At 49.5% G+C, this 20605-nt stretch overlaps 1 protein-coding gene across 1 annotated transcript in view; it reads left to right on the forward strand.

Moving 5' to 3' along the window:
* The first annotated feature begins 338 nt into the window (after window positions 1–338).
* Tfap4 (transcription factor AP-4) overlaps window positions 339–20605 on the forward strand; it is a 39614-nt gene continuing 19347 nt past the window's right edge. The window contains exon 1 of the mRNA XM_071605351.1: window positions 339–444. The gene's annotated coding sequence lies outside the window, so the exon portion shown is untranslated. The remainder of the gene's footprint in view (window positions 445–20605) is intronic.

Raw genomic sequence — 20605 nt, forward strand, 5'->3', positions numbered from 1 at the left:
GCGCGTGGGCCCAGAGGAAAAGCCCCGAAGACCGGGAAGATGGAGAAGATCTCAGCGGCCGAGGGGGCGGGGACCCTTGCCGCCTCCTGCGGGGTCACCTTGGCCAGGCCCCCCGCGGCCTCGGGCAGCTGGGAAGGCGGCAGGCCTCTCCACAGGCCCTGATTTCTCCGCCCAGCCCAGTTCCAGGAACGCACAAGCAAAGGCCGCTCCCGATTCCAAACGACGCAAACCGGGTTCGAGGCTTTGCTCGGCCCGTCGCGCCCACGCGACGTGGAGGGTCCCTGCCTTCCCCTTGGCCTCAGTTTACTTCACGGTGGAATAAGGACAAGGCCTGGATCAGAACAATCCGGGCTTCCACTGTCTTGGTGACAGCAATTGGGACAACCTAAGTCCCCAGCCTCTGAACGCTGCGAGGTCCTCGATCCCGCCTGGACCTCTCTATTAGTAAGTACCATGAGTGGACACACGCGAGTGAGAAAGCCTGCGCCCAGCCACTAAGCAGTTTTCTGTCCCCTCACGTTGAACCTCAGACTTGTGTTCTTGAGTGTTTTGTTTGGGCTAATCCTGAGCCCCCGCCCAGTATCTTATTGCCACTGTCTTGTCTGGTGACAAATTGTGGTTCAAAAACAGCCCTCCTGCTGCTGCCCAACCCTGCTTCACAATTGGCCCTGAATAGACCAGAAGTCGAAAAGACACTTTAGATTCAGCATCCTGGCTGTAATTCTGCCTTCGTTGGTGCATTTGATGCCACTGTAGCCCGCCAGAGCCTGAAGCACTTGGGCATAGCACCAGGCATAGCGCTTGGCACATGCTCCTGACCTGGTGTGCAGGTGGGCACATCATAGGTGCTCATGACATGGTGAACAAACGGACACATAGTAGGTGTTCATAACTGATTGGGTGCATTCATAATAGATGCTCATATGTGTGCTAAGAAACATACTAGGTAGGTGCTTATTACCTATTTGGGCACGCAGTAGGTGCTGATGACCTGTTGGTAGATAAATGAAAGGGATTTAAGAAAGCCCGTTTACCGGGAGCAATAGATGTAAGGCAGCTATTTGGAGGTGACCTCCCCCCGCCCCGCGTTTCCCAAGTGTGGATAAGGTGGAGTGTGGCCGGGTTAAACATTAGCCGGCAGATGGACCCAGGGGAAGGCCAGCTTTGGGAACTAAAGCGTCTAACCGGGGTACTACTGTTAAGGGCCAACTCGCGATCAGCGGACTAGTCGGGAGGGGCCTAAACTGAGGGCCTCAGAGCGCCCCCTCCCGGCGTCGGGAACCTCTGCGGTTCGGCCGGGACAACGGCCCTAAACCCACCCGGTCACACAATATGGAATCTTAGCCAGGCAGGGCAACAGCCCGCGGGAATCGAGGTGCACCGAAAAAGGTACACAGTAACCGGCTATCTTAAATCTGATAGCAAAGATGTTTATCAAGGGCTGGGGTTGTGGCTCAGTGTAGAGCCCTTCCTAGCACTTGTGAGGCACGGGGTTCAATCCTCAGCACCACATAAAAATAAATAAATAGAAAAAAGGGTATTGTGTCCATCTGCAACTAAAATATTTTTTTTAAAAAAATGTTTATTGAGGGCTAGGGTTGTGGCTCAGAGGTAGAGCACTCGTCTAGCATGTGCGAAGCACTGAGTTTGATCCTCAGCACTACATAAAAATAAAATAAAGGTACTGTGTCCACCTACAACTAAAAAATAAATGTTTTTTTTAAAAAAATGTTTATTGAGGGGCTGAGGGTTTAACTCAGAGGCAGAATGCATGCTTAGCATGCAAGAGCCCTGAGTTCAATTGCTGACAGCGTTGAGGATGCTTATCAGTGCCTGAAGGATGCTAGGTACTATGAAAGGATGTGGATAAACTGCCAACAACCCCAGCTGAGGGAGACTTGGCTACAAGAAACTTCATCCAGGAGTGAGTGTAATCCCAGTTATTTGGAGGCTGAGGCAGGAGGACTGCAAGTTTGAGGCCATCCTAGGCAATTTAGCAAGACCCTGTCTCAACATAAAAAAAAAAAAAAACTATGCAGCTCAGTGACAAAACACTCCTGGGTTCAATTCCCAATAGTACAAGGAAAGAGAGAGAGAGGGATAGAAAGAAAAAAGGGACTTTACCCTGGAGGGCATATCTCCAAGTCTGTTTTTTTTCTGTACTTGTTCCCAGGGAGAACTCTGACCTGGGATCCCCACTCTCTCTGGATACAGCATTTGGATGACAAATAATATAATACCTCCTTCTGAGGCAGTTGTGAAAACTGAGGTACACTCAATACAGATTAGTAACCACTGCTATATGTTAGACCTGGCCCATGGCTTGGCCAACTCCAGAACCCAACTGGTGTCTCCTTAGCTACCAGAAAACCCCTAAATTTGTCTGTTTGGTTCCTATAAAACCAATAAGAGTAAAGAAAGAACTCAGTAGTGCTGACCCAACCAGAATCCCCTCATCCTCAGCCAGACCAATTCTTTCTCTCTGTTGGACTTTTTCATTATATTCCCAATAGCCCTGAGGATGGGGCCTATTATTATTCCCATTTCACAGAAGTGGAAACTGAGGCAGAAAGAAATTAAGGTAGCCATGGTTTTATACACCATTAGGAGGCATGGTGCAGATTATAATCTCAGTGGGTCTCATGTCTGATTCCAAAGTGCATTCTCAGACCCATTGACTCCCTGGGCATCAGATAACTGGCAAGGTGGGGGACACCCAAGAGGGCTGGCCTCTGAACTGTTTTCTCAGAGTCCCTGGGCCCCTTCATCAGAGCTAGCTTCACAGACATGTGAGGAATGCCCACCCTTCCTGCTGTCTCCCAGGGCTTTCTCTCTCCAGGGGTCCTTGCTGTGAGCATTCATCCTTCCTGTGTGCTCAGAACATGGCTGCTTGGCAGGAGGATGGTTTACCCTTTTAGACTGAGAGTTCCTCAAGGAAAAAGACTTAGGGACATTGCCCTGTCACTCCCCCTGCAGAGTCCTGCACAGGACCTGGCACGTAGAAAAGCTTCCTAAATATCACTGAAAGGTATATTTGGTGGCTAAATTTGGTGCCCTAAACTTTTTCAACATTTACTGAAGGCATACTGTGCACTGGGCTAGGCACCCCACCCATACCTTTGAGGAGATCTAGTGGTGACCCCTTACCTGTCAGGACCCAGAGGAAATGCCACTCACTCATCACACACCACACATGTACCTGCCCAATGAAAGGAAAGTGTTGGGGTTGGGGATGTGGCTCAAGTGGTAGCATGCTCACCTGGCATGCGTGTGGCCTGGGTTCGATCCTCAGCACCACATACAAACAAAGATGTTGTGTCCACAGAAAAGTAAAAAATAAATATTAAAAAATTCTCTCTCTCTCTCTCTCTCTCTCTCTCTCTCTCTCTCTCTAAAAAAAAAAAAAAAAGAAAGGAAAGTGTCCTGTACAGGGTAGGAGCTTACAGTTGGTAGAGTGCACGCCTAGCCTGCACAAGGCCCTGGGTTCAATTCCCAGCACCTCCCAAAAAAAAAAAAGTAGGAGCTTAGTAAATGGCTCTTAAGTAACACAGTGCTAGGTCCAACAGGAAATCAAAGGTGTAGGGACAGTTCCTATCTTTTCAGAGCCTGAGCTGAGCATGAAAGACACAAGGCAACAGTGAAGTGAGCCTTAAGACCCATGATGCAGACACAGACAAAGGAACCAGGATGGATAAATGGTAGCAGGTCTCATGTTCCAACTCTTGACCTTGGCCAAGCTCTCTGACCTTTCTGAGCCTCAGTTTCCCTAGCTGTGAAATATCAATTATTTTTTTTTTTAGGTGTAGTTGGACACATGCCTTTATTTATTTATTTACTTTTCCTTTCATTGGGCTGAGGATCAAACCAAGGGCCTCGCTAGGCAAGTGCTCTACCACTGAGCTACAACCGCAGCCCTGAAGTATCAATCTTCAGGGAGCCTACCACAGGGCTGTGTGAGGCTCCGTGCAGAATTCATTGAAGGGCTGGGGATGTGGCTCAAGCGGTAGCGCGCTCGCCTGGCATGCGTGCGCCCCGGGTTCGATCCTCAGCACCACATACAAACAAAGATGTTGTGTCCGCAAAAACTAAAAAGTAAATATTAAAAAAAAAAAAAACGTATAAAAAAAATAGGGCTGGGGATGTGGCTCAAGCGGTAGCGTGCTCGCCTGGCACGTGTGCGGCCTGGGTTCGATCCTCAGCACCACATACAAACAAAGATGTTGTGTCCGCCGAAAACTAATAAATAAATATATATATTAAAAAAAAAAAAAAAAAAAAAGAATTCATTGAAAAAACTTCCACCAAGCCAGATGCAATGGAGCATGCCTGTAATCCCAGCGGCTCCGGAGGCTGAGACCAGTGGATTTTGAGTTCAAAACCAGCCTCAGCAATGGTGAGGCGCTAAGCAACTCAATGAGACACTGTCTCTAAATAAAATACAAAATAGGACTGGGGATATGGCTCAGTGGCCAAGTGTCCCTGAGTTCATTCCTGGTACCCCCAAAAAAATAAAAATTAAAAATAAAAAAAAGGCTTCACCATCATCTGGCAGGGAGATAGAGGAAAACAAATGATAGCTATTATTGTTATGAATGAACCTGCAACCCACAGCGAGCAGGGCCCAGGCACAGGAAGAGTGATGGAGGGAGTGAGGTCAGGATGACTTATTAACCTTGAGCTGGCGGCCTTGGGAGCTCTCTCTGTTGGTTGGTGGTGGCTTGTTGAGCCTGCAGGGCTGGGGCTGTCTATGGGTGGGGTGTTTATTCTGGGAATCAGCCCTGACTGCATCTCACGCCCTGCTCCAGGGAAAAAGGAGGTCTTCAAGGTTTGATCCAGGTGGGCTTGGTGTATACGATATAGCCTACTCACAGGACTCAGGCTGAAAAGAGCCTCTGCCCTGAGGGCCTGGCTGGGTCTTGTGGGTTTGGGACATATCCACCTTGAGGGTCTCACCTGACCCCTAAGAAACTTGTCCTAGAGCCAGGCTTGGTAGCACAGGCCTGTAATCCCAGTGGCTCAAGAGGTTGAGGCAGGAGGATCAAGAGTTCAAAGCCAGCCTCAGCAAAAGTGAGGTGCTAAGCAACTCAGTGAGACCCTGTCTCTAGAAAATAGGGTTGGGGATGTGGCTTAATGGTGTAGTAGTGCTCCTGAGTTCAATCCCTGGTACCCCCACCATGCAAAAAAAAAAAAAAAAACCTGTTCTAGAGAGACTGAAATACTCAGTTTAGGGGAGACTGGAGACTGGTCCCTGAGTGCCAAAGCAGGATGCAGCTTCTGGGCTCAGGGGAGAGTGACATCACAGAGAGGGAACATCCATGCAGACTGTACTGCCTTTGGAGTCCCTGGGCCCCTTCATCAGAGCTAGCTTCACAGACATGTGAACTGTGTAGGTGCACAGGGACAGGTATCATGTTCTGCTGTCACTGGGCTCCAGTGTTTTTATTTTGTATTAAGCAGCCTGTCTTGCCTCCCTGCTGCTTTCCTGTGAGTACCTTCTTCAGGGCATTGGGCCATTGAGACCCACCCCTCAGCCACACCCAGTAAGACAGGATGACCTTAGGGAAGCCTCTTTTCCTAAAGGGTGGTAGACTAGCACCAATCCCCTCTGAAAAGTATGAGGCCAGCTGTGTGATTGTGGTCAAGTGACTAAATTGTTCTGATCTTCTAGATATAACATTATACACACTTCATTCAAATAGTTGGGAGGCTTAAAAGAGGTAGTTTCTATAAAGGGCACAGCGCCTGACACGGAATAAGGAATAAGCACTCAGATGCGCTCAGGAGCCAGCTGCAAGGGCGCAGGCCTGTAATCCCTGCTGCTGGGGGTGGGAGTTGAGACAGGAGGATAGCCAGTTCAAAGCCAACCTCAGCAAAGGCGAGGCACTAAGCAACTCAGTGAGACCCTGTCTCTAAATAAAATACAAAATAGGGCTGGGGATGGGCTCAGTGGTCTAGTGCCCCTGAATTCAATCCCTGATACCGCCCCCACAAAAAACAAGAAAGAAAAGGAAATTAGAACTATTATGTTTATAAAAATGAGAATGAGGGCTGGGTCTGGGGCTCAGCAGTAGCGCACCTGCCTGGCATGTGTGAGGCACGGGTTCGATTCTCAGCACCGCATATTAATAAATAAAATAAAGGTCTATCAACAACTAAAAATATATTTTTAAAAAAATGAGAATGAGGGCTGGGTCTGGGGCTCAGCAGTAGCGCACCTGCCTGGCATGTGTGAGGTCCTAGGTTCGATCCTCAGCACCACATATAAATAAATAAATAAAGGTATTGTGTCCAACTACAACTAAAAAATAAATATTAAAAAATGAGAATGAGAGGGCTGGGGTTAAGGCTCAGTGGTAAAGCGGTGGCCCAGCACATAGAAAACGCTGGGTTTGATTCTCAGCACCACCACATAAAAATAAATAAATAAAGATATTGTGTCTATCTACAACTAAAAAATAATAAAAAAATTTAAAAAAGATATTATGTCCAACTACAAGTAAAAAAAAAATTTTTTTTAATTAAAAGGGTTGGGGATGTGGCTCAGTGGTAAAGGACCCTGGCTTCAATCCCTGGTTAAAAAAAAAAAAATGTGGCATGTGCCTGAAATCCAAGGACTAGGCTGAAGAAGGAGGATCACAAGTCCAAGGCCAGCCTCAGCAATTTAGTAAGATCCTCAGCAGTTAAGCAAGACTCTGTCTCAAAAATGGGGCGGGTGTGGTGGAGCAGGCCCGTAATTCCAGCGATTCAGAAGGTTAAGGAAGGAGGATCACAATTTGAGGCCAGTCTGGGCAGTTTAGGGAGACTGTCTCAAAATCAAAATAAAAAGGGCTGGGGATGTAGCTCAGGGCTAGAGCGCCCCTTGACTTAATCCCCAGTACCAAAAGATGATGATGATGATGATGATGAAGAAGAAGAAGAAGAATGAGGATGGGGCTGGGCACGGTGGAGCGCACCTGTAATCGCAGAGAGGATTGCAAATTCAAGCCCAGTCTCAGCAATTTAAGGAGACCTGTTTCAAAATTCAAAATTAGAAGGACTGGGGATGTAGCTCAGTGGTAAAGCCTTTGCCTCACGTGCGCGAGGCCCTGGGTTTAATCTCCAACACCAAAATTTAAAAAAGGAAAAGAAAATGAGAATTTAAGCACAGGCACCAACTTGGAGTGAGGGGAGGGGTCTGCTTCGCATCCTTACAGACCCACCCCCAGGAGGAGTCGTCCCTCACATGACTCCGCCCCTCCGGCCTTCAGAGGGAGGAGACCCCCACCCTCCCGGAGCAGGGACGTGAGGGTGGAGGAACGGGCGCGACACATTTTTGAGTCGTGACCAAGTGGAAACTCCCTCCCCAGGGCGGAAGCCGGGGGCGCCCCACTGGGGCCCGAGTCTCCGCCGGGGCGGGATCCCAGGCCCAGGGGCGGGGCGCCGCGGACCAGCATGGCCCCGCCCCTCACCCGCCTTATAAATATGAATGAGCCGAGTGGGGAGCGGAAGTGCCCGGCGGCCTCGACTAGGGTAGCCCCGCCTTCGCTGCGGGCTCTAGGGGCGTGGTCTGGTCCTGGCGCCCCGCCCCTCCCTCCCGCGCGGGGCCTCCTTCCGGCCGGCGCGCCCCGGACGTGACCTCGCGGGTACGCGCTGCAGCCGCTTGGCTGGAGACGCCCGCAACCTAGCGCAGGTGTCGTGGTGCTTTGTTTCTCCTGGGTTCCCCGGGTTCCTCGGCTTCCAGACACGTCTGTGCTGTCGTCATTCATCCCGGTGCTGGGGACTCGAGTGAAAAGTGGAACAGAGCTGTCCTCGGGGAGCTTGCGTTCCAGGCACCAGGAGCCACCTGCGAGACTAATAAATGAAACGTGTAGGCTCTCAGATAAGGACCCAGGCAAGGACGTAAGCAGGGGAGCGAGTCACTGGGAAAGCTGATTGAGTAAAGACCTGAAGGAAGCAACAGAGCCAGCCATACAGGGAACTAACGAATACTTTCCAGAAAGAGCATTCCAGGTTTAGGGAACCAGAGCAGCCGTGCCTTGAAACCTGCTGGTATGGCAGAGGTGGAGAAAAAGAAGTGGGGAGTAAAAGAGGATGGAGTAATGATGATGATGGCCTACGGTTTTGAGCAGGTTCCAGGCAACATGCTAAGGGCATTGTACATCTTTTTTATTTCATCCTGGGGATGGTGGGAGATAGGCACTGCCATTATCTGGGAGGAAATCAGACTCAGGGTGGTTAAATAAATTCCCCAAGGTCACACAGCTTGGAAGTGGCCAGACCTGCATTGGAACCCGATACTGACGTCATTGCCTTAAATGCCTATGAGACCGGAGTGGGACGACCTTGACCAGGACCTGGTCCTCCCTTTCCTCCCAAAGGGTTGGGACTGACCTCCAGAGGTGAAGGATGGACTCGCAGGGCCTTTTTTTGCTCTTGGGTACCCTCAGAGCTGGCCTGCACACCCTGAAAATCAGTACATAGAGCAAGGGCATGCAGAGCCTGTGCAAAGGTCTATTCTCCCACTAGATGATTTTGTTGTCTGAGAAAGTGTTTGTCACCTTTCCAGGCTCTGGAGCAGGTACTTTGGGGAGAGAGTAGAAGGGTAGGAGCCAGGAAGAGGATATGGATCAGGGAGCCTGGTGTGGCTAGTATCCTGATTATCTCTGAAGTAGTAACAAAGCAGTCTCAGCCAGGCTGGCTGTATTTGCCACCAGCAACTGCAGACAGGCAGAATTACCCAGTCATCCTCCAGGCCTGGAGAGATGAAAGCACAAAACCCACTGACTCCTCTCCTGCTGTCCTGAGCATGGAAGGGCTTCAGAGTGCCAGTCTGGGTGCTGATAGCTCTTCTGGCTTCTCTGCAGCAGGAGGGGAGGAAGAAGTGTTTTCCTCCTGTGAAGGTTGGTCTGTGCCTCTGAGGTCACTAAAGGGCACAGGAATGGTGAGTCTTCTAGAATTCACTCCTTCCCCAGCCTGGTGCAGCTCCCTATCCTGGTCTTTAGGCTCTGATGTAAAACATGGCTGGGTCAGGAAGCAGGATCCAGCCCTCTTTGGGGGAAGTTGGGCTGGTATTTGAGCCCCTGCCTCAGATCACCAGTAAGTCTGAGGTACTGATGGGACAGAACCAAAATGGAACTCATTATCAGGCTCATTTGAGAAGGAGACTCAGAGAAGTTACATGTTTCTCCCAAGAGCACACAGCTGTGAAGTAGGAGGGATGGAGTTCAAATCCAAACTGTTTGACACTAGAGCACAAGCTTGGTGGGTCCCTTACTTACAGACCTCTTTTTCCACTCCCCACACACACTGGGGAGTTGTAGACATGGCAGATGGGGGGCAGTGACCAAAGGGGACAGGCACTTTCTGCTTTTCTCATCCACACAATACCTGGGCTTTGTATTTGAGGTGGGTCAGCCAGCCCCTCTCAAGAGTGGCACAAGTATAGCTGGAACCAGTAGCTGGGATTATAGATGTGGACACCATGCCTGGCTGAAGTTTGGTCTTAAAGCTGGGCATGTTGGGTGCCTGACTCCACCTGAGTACCTGAGATCTCTCTGACCTTGAGCTGAAGGGGCAACTAGAGCTATAGCACTATCCTGGTGCGTGATGAGTTGTGTGCTGGGGGTAGAGAGGTAGTGGGATCCCCAAGGAGTCTCAGAGAGACCCAAGACCATCCGTATGAGTCATGGAGAGAGGGGAGTGGAATGAGATGAGCAACTGGTGGGAAATAGTCGAGCTGAGCATTGCTAAGCATTGAACTGTCTGTCTCCCTCTAAGGAGTCCCTACCTCTCTGGCGACATTCTGAGGCTTGGAGCCCCAGTGGGTCCTTGGACAGGGCATGGTGAAAGTCCAGAGCAGGACCCAGGGATCTGTGTTTTCAACAAGTTCCTCAAGTGATTATAGTACACGTGGTCCTCTGAATAAACCTTCAAAACCATTGTCCTGGACCTCCCAGCCAGGCAGCCAAGAGAAACTCCTTCCGGAGCCTTCTAGCAGCCTGGAGCCTGGTGTGTATAATTGTTTTCCATGACTGAATTTAAACGCATTCCAATCTCTGCAGAGCACTGTCATCAGCCAGAGCTTCTCCTCTGTTTAAAATAAATGTCTCAAGCCATGGCCCTGTCTCCAACCCTCCCCTGCCAAGTTTCTCAAAAGAGTAGGCCACCCCAGGTCACCCAGTCACTGCTGAACTGTATGCTGGCTTTCTTCCTCTTGTGCTGTGTCCTAAACTGTCCCTTACTGTCCTTTTCACACTGTGACCTCCTCTCAGCTGAGGCCCCAGAGCAACTGGCTTTTCCTTTAAATTCCAGCTCCTCCTGTGCAGGTGGCCCTTGAAATCAAGCATCACTGATATCCTGGGACCTCCTTGTCTTGAAACTTTTCCTCTGTCAAAGGGGCAAAGTGTAGGCTGGGGTTGTGACTCAGCAGTACAGTGCTCGCCTAGCATGTGTGAGGCCCTGGGTTTGCTCCTCAGCACCACATAAAAATAAATAAATAAAGGTATTGTGTTCAACTACAACTAAAAAATGAATATTAAAAGGGGTTGTGGCTCAGCGATAGAGCGCTTGCCTCCCATGTGCAAGGCCCTGGGTTCACTCTTCAGTACCACATAAAAATAAATAAATAAATAGATAAACAAAATAAAGGTATTGTGTCCAACTACAACTAAAAAATAAATATTAAAGGGGGGGCAAAGTGTGGGGAACTCCCATCTCCAAGAGTCTCCAACATTTATGCCTGATGTTTGGGACACACTGTGCCTGCATTTTTAGGGGCTATATTGAATCTCCCCGGGCTAGCCCTCTGGAGCCCTTCCAGATAGAGTCAGAGTCACAGAAATCTAAATCACCTGTCACCCTTGAAAGGCCCAGGGATATGGGTTCTTCACTATTCTTGCTGAGAGAGGAAAGAGTACCATCCTTGAGGGACCAGGCTTCACTGCCAGGAACTTCTGACTTATGTTTTGTTTTCCCTGATAAAATTACATGTATTTTTGTCACGTTCCACATCCCAGCATCTGAGCCCTTCCCTCCACTGGGTTCTGTCCCAGAGCCCTACAGCCTCAGGGTTGTCTCTTTCCAACCGCCACCCACACGTGGCCCACTCAACCTTCGCCTAAGAACACCTCAAGTCATTCCCTCTCTCAGGTCTCAGAAACCCTGCGATGGCTGTCCCTCTTTGCTGGGGCCCCACAATGGGCCAGGCACTGTGTCTAGGGCATGAGCTGGAGGGGTTGGGACTGACCCATCATCCTGGCTGTGACATTTCAGAGACCTACCTACCTGGCTTTCCTACACCTGTTAGTGTCCTCACAGCACTGGGCCGAAGCTCCTGTCCAGTGTCAGTGGTGGAGTTTAGTTCAGTTCTGGGTTTTGCCCCCACCAGCCTTAGGCCAGATTCCTTGAGCCCTGGTGGGTCTGTTTCTTTTACACGCTGGCAATGGAACCCGAGCACTAGGCAAGTGCTCTGCCTCTGAACTGCAGCACCCCCAGGCCTGAGTTTTGGTTTCTTGGATCTGACATCGCAGTTGGTCCTGTTTCATGTATTGTGAGGACCAACATGACATTAGGACATTACATGACTTGGTCCTTAAAAGTTGGCACAAAATATTGCTTGATCTGTATTATTGCATTTAATTCTCAAAACCTCTCTTTGAGGGATTGGGGATATAGCTCAGTTGGTAGAGTGTTTGCCTCACATGCACAGGTCCCGGGTTCAATCCCCAGCACCACCAGAAAAAAAAAAAAAAAAAAAAAACTCTCTTCAGGTAGATCATCAGGCCTCTTTGGCAGATGGCAAGAGGGAAGCTCAGGGACACCAAGTGCTTTGAGTAGGAACACACAGCTCTAATGTCACAGAGATGGGTTTTGGGTCCAAACTGTTTCACTCCACTACCTGAGCTCCCAACCCCTATCTTAAAATCCTTTCTTTCTTTTTCTTTTTTTTTTTTTAACCTTAACTTTATTTATTTATTTATTTTTTAAGAGTGAGTGAGAGAGAGAGAGAGAGAGAGAGAGAGAAATTTTTAGTGTTTATTTTTTAGTTTTTGGCAGACACAACATCTTTGTTTGTATGTGGTGCTGAGGATCGAACCCAGGCCGCACGCATGCCAGGTAAGCGCGCTACCTCTTGAGCCACATCCCCAGCCCAACTTTATTTATTTTTATGTGGTGCTGAGGATCGAACCCAGCACCTTGCACATGCTAGGCGAGTACTCTACCATTGAGCCACAGCCTCAGCACAACCCTTTCTTTTTTTCTTTTTAAGAAGGCTTTCTACTTATTTTTTTAAGAGAGGGTTTGGAGGCATTGGGGTCCTCGGCCAAACGGGCAGTGTGCGCAGGGTTGGAATGGGGTTGCCGTTGGGCACCCTGACACACAAGCCAGTTTGAGAGCAGATGGATCACCTGGAAGAAGCCACCATGTTATACTGGGCCTTGGGTCCCCCCCAACCCAGGCCATATCAGACTCTCTAGAAGCACTCACAAGCTTGTCCATACTCACCAAGTTCCCCTCCATTATCCACAGTTCACCTAGTTTGGGTCTGGAATGAAGAAGAGGGTTTGGATAGTGTTGCTGAGGCCCAAAGATCCACGAGCTTCCTCCACTGACACTGGCCTCAGCACTGAGGTTCCTGAGGCAAACTGCAAACCAAAACCTCAGGGAGATGCCACTTCATACCCATGAGGATGGCTATAATAAAAACAAAAAAACAAGTGTTGCCGGGCCTGGTGGCACATGCCTGTAATCCCAGCAATTCAGGAGGCTGAGGCAGGAGGATGGCAAGTTCAAGGGCAACCTGGGCAATTTAGCGGAACTCTTTTTTAAAAAGGACTGGGTATGGGCTGGGGATGTGGCTCAAGCGGTAGCGCGCTCGCCTGGCATGCGTGCGGCCCGGGTTCGATCCTCAGCACCACATACAAACAAAGATGTTGTGTCATACAAAGATGTTGTGTCTGCCGATAACTAAAAAAATAAATAAATATTAAAAAAAAAAAAAAGGACTGGGTAGAGTGTTTGCATGTGCACGGCCCAGAGCTCAATCCCCAGTACTGCAAAAACAAAGTGTTGTAAAGGATTTGGAGGGATTGCAACACTGACACACTTTGGGGAGGACATCCTAAGCCACTTTGAAACCTCTGACAGACCCTCAAAATGTTACATAGGGGCCAGGGGTGTTGCTCAGTGGTAGAGACTTGCCCAGCATGCATAAGGTCCTGGGTTCAATTCCCAGTACTGAGAAGAAAAAAAAAAAAAAGTTTAAGCCTACTTACCGGATGACCCAGCAATTCTACTCCTAGGTGGAAATGAAAATATATATCCACACCAAAACGTGTATGGAAATACCTATTACAGCATTATTCCTAATAGCCAAAAAGCAGAAAGAATGTCTATCAACTGATGAAGAGATAAACAAATTGAGGTCTGTTCTCACAGTGGAATATTATTTAGCCATAAAAAGAAATGAAGCACTGATTCATGTTACATGCTGAAGGAAAGAAGCCAGCCACAAAGAACTAGGTATTGTGTGATTCTTTTTATATGTAGTGTCCAGAATATGAAAATCCATAAAGACAGAAAATAGATTAGGGGCTGGTGGGGCCCCTAATCTATAGGGAGTGACTCTAAGCAGGGTTTTTTTTTTTTATGATGAAATATTCTGAAATTGATTGTCGTGATAGATGCACAACATCATGAATATACTGAAAATCACTGAACTATATACTGAGGCATAATCAAAGTCTGAATTATTCCAGTGGCTTGGGAGGTTGAGGCAGGAGGATCCCAAGTTTGAGGCCAGCCTCAGCAACATAGGACTTAAGCAACTCTGCGAGACCTTGTGTCACAGTAAACAATAAAAAAGAATTGGGGGTGTAGCTCAATGGTTAAGCACCCCTGGGTTTAATCTCTGGTACGAAGAAGAAAAGAAGAAGGAGAAGGAGGAGGAGGAGGAGAAGGAGAAGGAGAAGGAGAAGAAGAAGAAGAAATAAACAAAAAGAACTTCCTAAGTGCGGGGAGGCAGTACATAGGGGTAATACTGCAATGGTTCTCCTGAAAGGATCGCCAAGAAGTGACTGGAAGGAGGAGGTTTCTTTTCATCCTTCAAGGTCTCAACTCACATGGCATGTCCCCAATCAAGACAGGCCTCACCACCCATAGCATAATCCTCCCTTTGTCACTTTGTCCTCTGTCAGCCCGTTTCTTCCCCATTAGAATTCTTTTCTGTCTGTGGACCTGGTTTTGCGTGACTCTCTTGCTGAACTGAGCTCTATGAGGTTGTGTTTGTTTGTATCTTGTTCCCCATGTGGTAGGTGCTCAATAAATACCTGCTGAATGAATGAACCCATGTATATTGATAACAGCTGTGAGCACACTGGTCCAGGCTGGGGTCAGTGGCTGGTGTTGGGGAAGCAGCCTATAGGCCCAGAGTTTCTCTGGCCCAGCAGCATGCTCTCTGCGGGTTCCAGTGCCAGTAGAATGTCTCTGGAAAGGAAGCCCACAGCCTGGTCTGGCTGGGAAACAGCAAGAGGGGAGAGGGTGCTGGGCTGCCAGGCCTGGGGAGGAAGTCTGCAGCCCCAGGCTGCCTCGGGCGGGCGTGGCGTCTGTGTTTGCACCTTTGGAATGTGGCTGATTCACTCTGGGGGGAGCCATGGGCCGCTGCTGCCGCTGCCTTGGATCTGACATCTGGAGACTGAATTCCAGGAGGAGAGAGATGGATTCCTGCAAGCAGATGCCAACTTTGAAGGTCAAATGGAAACATGGAATTGCCTTAAGAGGGGGCTGAGAGGATCTATCACCTACTTCCAGGGCCTAAGAGAGAGGTGCGGACCCAGCTGTAGCCTTGACCCAGCTCTGGAGCTACAGTAGCCTCTACGGGTATAGCCTGGGGCAGGGAAAGGGGCGGGAGCTCAGCAGTCAGACCTGGGTTCAAAGACAGTTACTTAACACATCCTGTAATTGCGAGGACTAAGGGCTAGCTGGGTCTGGGGTGCCGACAGACACTGGCTTGCATCTCTCAGCCAAGCTTCCTCTGCATTCCCTTTACCTTCACGCCAGCACCTCCTAAGGGGAGACCGTGACATGATAGGCCCCTGACTTCCCAGCCTACTTTTCTCATGGGTTCCAGCAAGATCCTAAGTTTGTCTCTCCTTGACCAGAGTTGGGTACCAGCTCATTCCTGAAAGGATCACCATGCAGCTGATAGGATGGGTGTGGGTCAGGAACTCACCCCACACAGGGTTGGCACCCTGGGAGTTGTATGCAGAATATGGGAGTGGGGACCCCAGAGGAACAATGCTGTAGCTCTGCTGCTGCCCGCCTGGGACTGGTTACTGGGACTTGTACCAGGCATTGAGCCTGGCTTTGTGGGATTTTACTATCAGGGTGTACCTTTGGTTAAGTCTCTGCCTTAAGCTCTGAAGCTCATTTTCTTTATGAAATCTCCTGTTCTTTTAAGAATTGAATAAGACAATGCATGAAAATCCCTTGGCACATGGCTGGTCCCGAGGAGGTACAGCCAGTGGGTTCTATATGATATGCAAGGATGCTGTGTGTGCCTGTGCCTGTGTGTGTGTGTGCGTGTGTGTGTGTGTGTATGTGTGTGTACAGCCCCCTTTCTGATCCCTGAGGTGTGCTATATTGTTGACGTGTTCCCCACCCCGCCCCCAGGAGGCTGGGGGCAAAGAGGGTGGAAGGAGAGAAACACAGTCCAGTCCCAATGTGTGTGCCCCAGCTGCAGGGCCTGCAGGCTCAGGCCTGCCTCTGGGAGTCACCTCCCCCACCTTCAGCCTGCTGGTGGCTGGAGGAGGGGCCCTGGAGACCTCAGCTCCAAGAAGCTGCTGTCCCTGTGCCTCCCCTGCTACATCAGGAGGATGTCTGGCCATCTGACATTGGAAGGTCCCTGGATCTGTCTTGCAGGACATCTCTGTTCTCCGGGGCTTCAGGAGTTTCTGGGAGGTGGAGGGCAGGCCTCCTCTGACCTTTTGCTGCTGTTTGTGAATCACTGGAGCAAAGCACCTATTGGAACTCGCTTGGGGCAGTGTGTTAGAACCAGCGTGCCATCCCCAGCTCAGTGACCTCTATTGCTGCCAGCTCTGCTAGCTGTCACACCTCTAAGCTGCCCCAGGCTGTGGTGCTGACCTGTCCCTGGCTCCACCCAAGTCCTCCCAGTCTCATTCCAGTTCCATTCCCACCTCCTCAAAGAAGTTTTTCTGGATAGCTTTTCTCATCTTCATGACTGGTCTTGGGTTCAATGTGTCAACACGATGGTCAGTGGCTCCTGTATGACTGCACAGCCATCTGGTCACTCGTCCATATCCTGCAGACACAGAACATGTTTGTAACTCCTTGGCTTTGCCAGATTCTCGCTACTCAGCCCTTTCTTTCTTTCTTTCTTTTTCTTTCTCTCTCTCTCTCTCTTTTGGTGGTACTGGGAATTGAACCCAGAGGAATTCTACCTGTGAGCTACATCCCCACATCCCCAGTCCTTTTTGTTTTTTGAGACAGGGTCTCATTAAATTGCCCAGGCTGGCCTCAATCCTGTCTCAGCCCTCTGAATCAATGGGATTATAGACATGTGCTACCATAGCTCACTTCTTAAAAAAAAAAAAAATATTTTTTTAAGGGGAGGGGGCAGAGATCAAACCCAAGCACACTTAACCACTGAGCAATATCCCAGGTTTTTTTTAAGTTGTAGATGGACATGATACCTGTATTTATTTATTTATTTATTTACCTATCTATCTATTTATTTATTTTTATGTGATGCTGAGAATCAAACCCAGTGACTCACACATGCTACGTAAGTGCTCTACCACTGTGCCACATCCCCAGCCTTTTTTATTTTTTATTTTGAAACAGAGTCTCATTAAGTTGCTTAGGGCCTTGCTAAGTTGCTGAGGCTGGTTTTGACTTTTTGATCCTCCTACCTCAGCCTCCAGAGTCACTGGAATCATAGGGGCATGCCATCACACCCTGCTCAAATGTTTTTTTAAATGTGTCCACCTGGTTTCTTCTGTTATGTGACCTATTCCCTGAAGCTAAAGGATAGCTACATTTTTTTTTAAAGGATACTGGGGATGGAACCCAGGAGTGCTCTACCACCAAGCTACATCCCCAGGTCTTTTTGTTTCTTATTTTGAGATAGTGTCTTTCTAAGTTGCCCAGGCTGGCCTCAAACTTGTGATCCTCCTGCCTCAGCCTTCTGAGTAGCTGGAATTACAGGTTTGTGCCACAGATTCCTCCTTATTCCTTTTAACTCTGAATAACATCCCATTGTAGCTCCTTTGTCAGCCATCGATAGACATTAGGGTTGCTTCTACCTTTGGCTGTTATGAATAACCTGGCTATGAATATGTATGTGTGAACTTTTGTATGGATGTAGATTTTCAATTTTCTTTTTTTTTTTTTGTGGTGCTGGGGATTGAACCCAGGGCTTTGTACTTGTGAGGGAAGCACTCTACCAACTGACCTATATCCCCAGCCCTAGGTTTTCAATTAAAAAAAAAAATGTTTAGTTGTATGGACACAATACCTTTATTTTATTTATTTATGTGGTGTTGAGGATTGAACCCAGCCCACGCATGTGAGGCAACAGCTCTACCACTGAGCCCCAACCCCAGCCCCTTAGGTTTTCAATTTTAAGACCTCTTTTTTTTTCTCCCCTGTCCTGGGGGGATGGAACCCAAGAGCCTAGCAGGTGCTAGGCCTGAGCCCCTCCCCCTTTATTCTTTAAGGACTCTCTGACAAAGACCTCACTTAACCTTCACAGCGACCCTGCAGGGTCGTTCCTGGCATCCTCTCCCTTCTTCAGACAGGGAAACCGAGGTTCTAGAGCTGAGATGAGGCCAGGCTCAGGTTGGAGCTTGGACTGTCTGGCTCACTGTGGCTGTGATGCCTCCAGAGTCATTTCTGGCCCTCGTTGGCGCTGCCTCGCGGAGTGCTCCTCTCCCCAAATGTTGCTGACTCTTCAAACAGGCTGTGCAAACCTCAAACCTCAGAAACCTCCGTGACCTGTCTAGTTGAGCACCCAGCAGTGGTCTGTGGCCCAGAGGATGCACCTCTGGGGATTCAGGCAGTCCCTCCTGCTGCTGCAGAATCCCTGTCCCCTCACTTCCTTGGGGTGCTGTTCTTAGCCTGACCCCCTGGGGGATGGCAGTCCCAAAAGCTGCTGGCCCTTTTGTTTGTTGTGGACCACTTCCTTTGGGTCCCAGGGCTGTGTTCCATTTCTTGCTTTCTGTGGGTTTGGCACACAGACCTTTGCTAACCTGGTAATGAACTTCTTCCATCTCTCCCCATGGCGTGGTGGGTCTGAGTCTAGCTATAGACAAGCCCAGGTTCAAGTCAGCTGTCTCATTTTCTGGCAGTGTGGCTTTCAGGAAATTTTCTGAACCTGTGAGCCCCGGTTCACTGGGGGTCACAATAATAGTAGGTACTCACAGGATAGCTGGGGTATTGACTAAGTGAATGGCTGGTGGCCCAGCACCTCGCATCTCTTAGCTGGCCCTTGCTGCGTGTCTGTGGTCCTTGTTCAAAGGCAGCCTTGCATCTCTTGCTGGCCTTGAGCAGCAGGAGGCTGGGTCGCCTGGGAGGCTTCCCGTGGTCAGTTCTGAGTGAGGTGGGCGAAGTCGAGGTTGGGACCCTGCTGCCTGGCAGCTGAAGGGTTTGGATTTGGATGATGACCAGGCACCACCCTGTGTGGGTGCCACAGCTCCCAGCCTGAGGCAGGAGGGGCAGCCACAGGGCGGGGACCTGAGCCAAGGAAAGGAGGTCCAGGCAGCCTGCTCTGGCTCCTGCCAGGGAAACCCTCTCTTCTTGCTGTTGCTCCTGCTCGCTCAGCCTTCCCAGCCCTGCCCCTGGCGTCCTGCTTCTCACATTTCAGCTTCTGAGTTACTGGCAGCCTGTGCTCTTGCTGCTACTGCCGAGGAGGTTGCACCAGGAGACGTTAACCCTCTGTGTGCTGGGTGCAGCGGCAGCGCTGCTGGGAAGGGCTGCAGGCCTGAAGGCTTGAGCGGGCACAGAGCCATCCTAAGACCAGTTCCTTTGCCCCACACATGCTACAGTGCTTATCTTTCCTCCTGCCTGCCTGTCTGTGGAAACCTGAAGCTGAGCACTACAAATTGTCCTTCCCTTTAGACGGCAGAGCTTAGATTATATATCACCTTGTAATTGACCTTGTCATTTTATGCATGGCCATGATTCTCCCTCCCTATCCCTCACTGCCCCCAGCAGGACTCTCCTCTGGCACCCAGCTTACTTGGCCAGGACTGGGCCACCAGGGCCAGGTGAGCTCTTTTGAGTTCAGTAGTCAGTGTGGAAGCCACTCTTCAGGGCAGCTCACAGGGTGACTGGAAGGAGCCTGAAAGACTCTGAGCCCTGGCACTAATTAGCCATGATGATTATGGGCAAGTCCCTAGAGTGCAAGGATAGCACTTGAGGTGTGTAGTGAGGATGAAACAAGTAAGTCCTCTGGAGGGGCCCTCACACACAGCAGGCCCATGGATGCTACTGCCCACATGCGCATGTGCCTCTGAGGCTGCCCCTCCCCAGGGAAAGCAGCTCCCTTCCCTGGCTGGGGCTTCCACCTTGGAGCCCTACAAGTCCGGTTTCCAACTAGAGCAGTCCAGCTCTTTATTTTTCTAAATTTTATTTTATTTTTCTGGTGGTGCTAGTGATTGAACCAGGGGTGCTCTACCACTGAGCTACATCCCCAGCTCCTATTATTTTATTTTGAGACAGGGTCTCACTGAGTTGTTAAGGCTGGCCTCAAACTTGCAATCCTCCTGCCTCAGCCTCTGGAGTCACTGGGATTACAGGGATGCACCACTGCTCCTGGCAGTTCCAGCCCTTTCTTTTCCAATCTGAAAAGGGAATTGGCTCCAGTAACAAAATAAGTAATTAAATAATATAATAAAAAGGAATGGGTTGGGGAGTAACTCAGTGGTAGAGCACATGCCTAGCTAGCATGCCTGAAGCCCTGCATTCAATCCCTAGCAACAGAAAAAAAAAAAAATTAAAAAGGGACTTAGTACTCTGCTGTTTCTCACCCACCTCTGTCCACTCAGTGGAGATCAGCTAGCTGACCCCCAACCCTGATACTAGAGACGGATACGGCACTTCCTAGTTCTCTCCAGTCTCCCTCTGTTCCCTATCTTTCTCTTGAACCTCAAACCCTCCCTCTTAGTTCCTCCTGAGCCTCCTCTGACCCTTGGCCTTCTCCAGCCACATTCCCTCAGCCCCTTGGCTGGTTATCCTTTTATAAGAATAACTGGACATCTGAGACTCTGTCCTCCCTACCTCCTTTGCTCCTGGTGAAAGGGCTCTGCTGGGCAGCAGGTGCCTCTGTTCTGGTTCAATCTTCTCTACTAATTTTTCGAGGGTCTTCCATGTCCACATGCCTTGGGCTGCTGGTCTACATGATTGAATTATTATAATTGTCCTCACTGCCTTACAGAGAATCAATTTAGGAAGCAGTTAGCAGCTTTTCTGTCTGAAAAAGAAATAGTACATCTGCACAGCTACCACTTGAGTGTTTATAAAAGGGGACAGCCCAATTGACACAGCCAAGGCTCTGGGTTCCTCCTGTCACACATTGAGAAGCAGAGAGACGCTTCCCTCAGGGACAATC

This window comes from Marmota flaviventris, chromosome 19, assembly GCF_047511675.1.
Source record: "Marmota flaviventris isolate mMarFla1 chromosome 19, mMarFla1.hap1, whole genome shotgun sequence".
Classification (NCBI taxonomy): domain Eukaryota; kingdom Metazoa; phylum Chordata; class Mammalia; order Rodentia; family Sciuridae; genus Marmota; species Marmota flaviventris.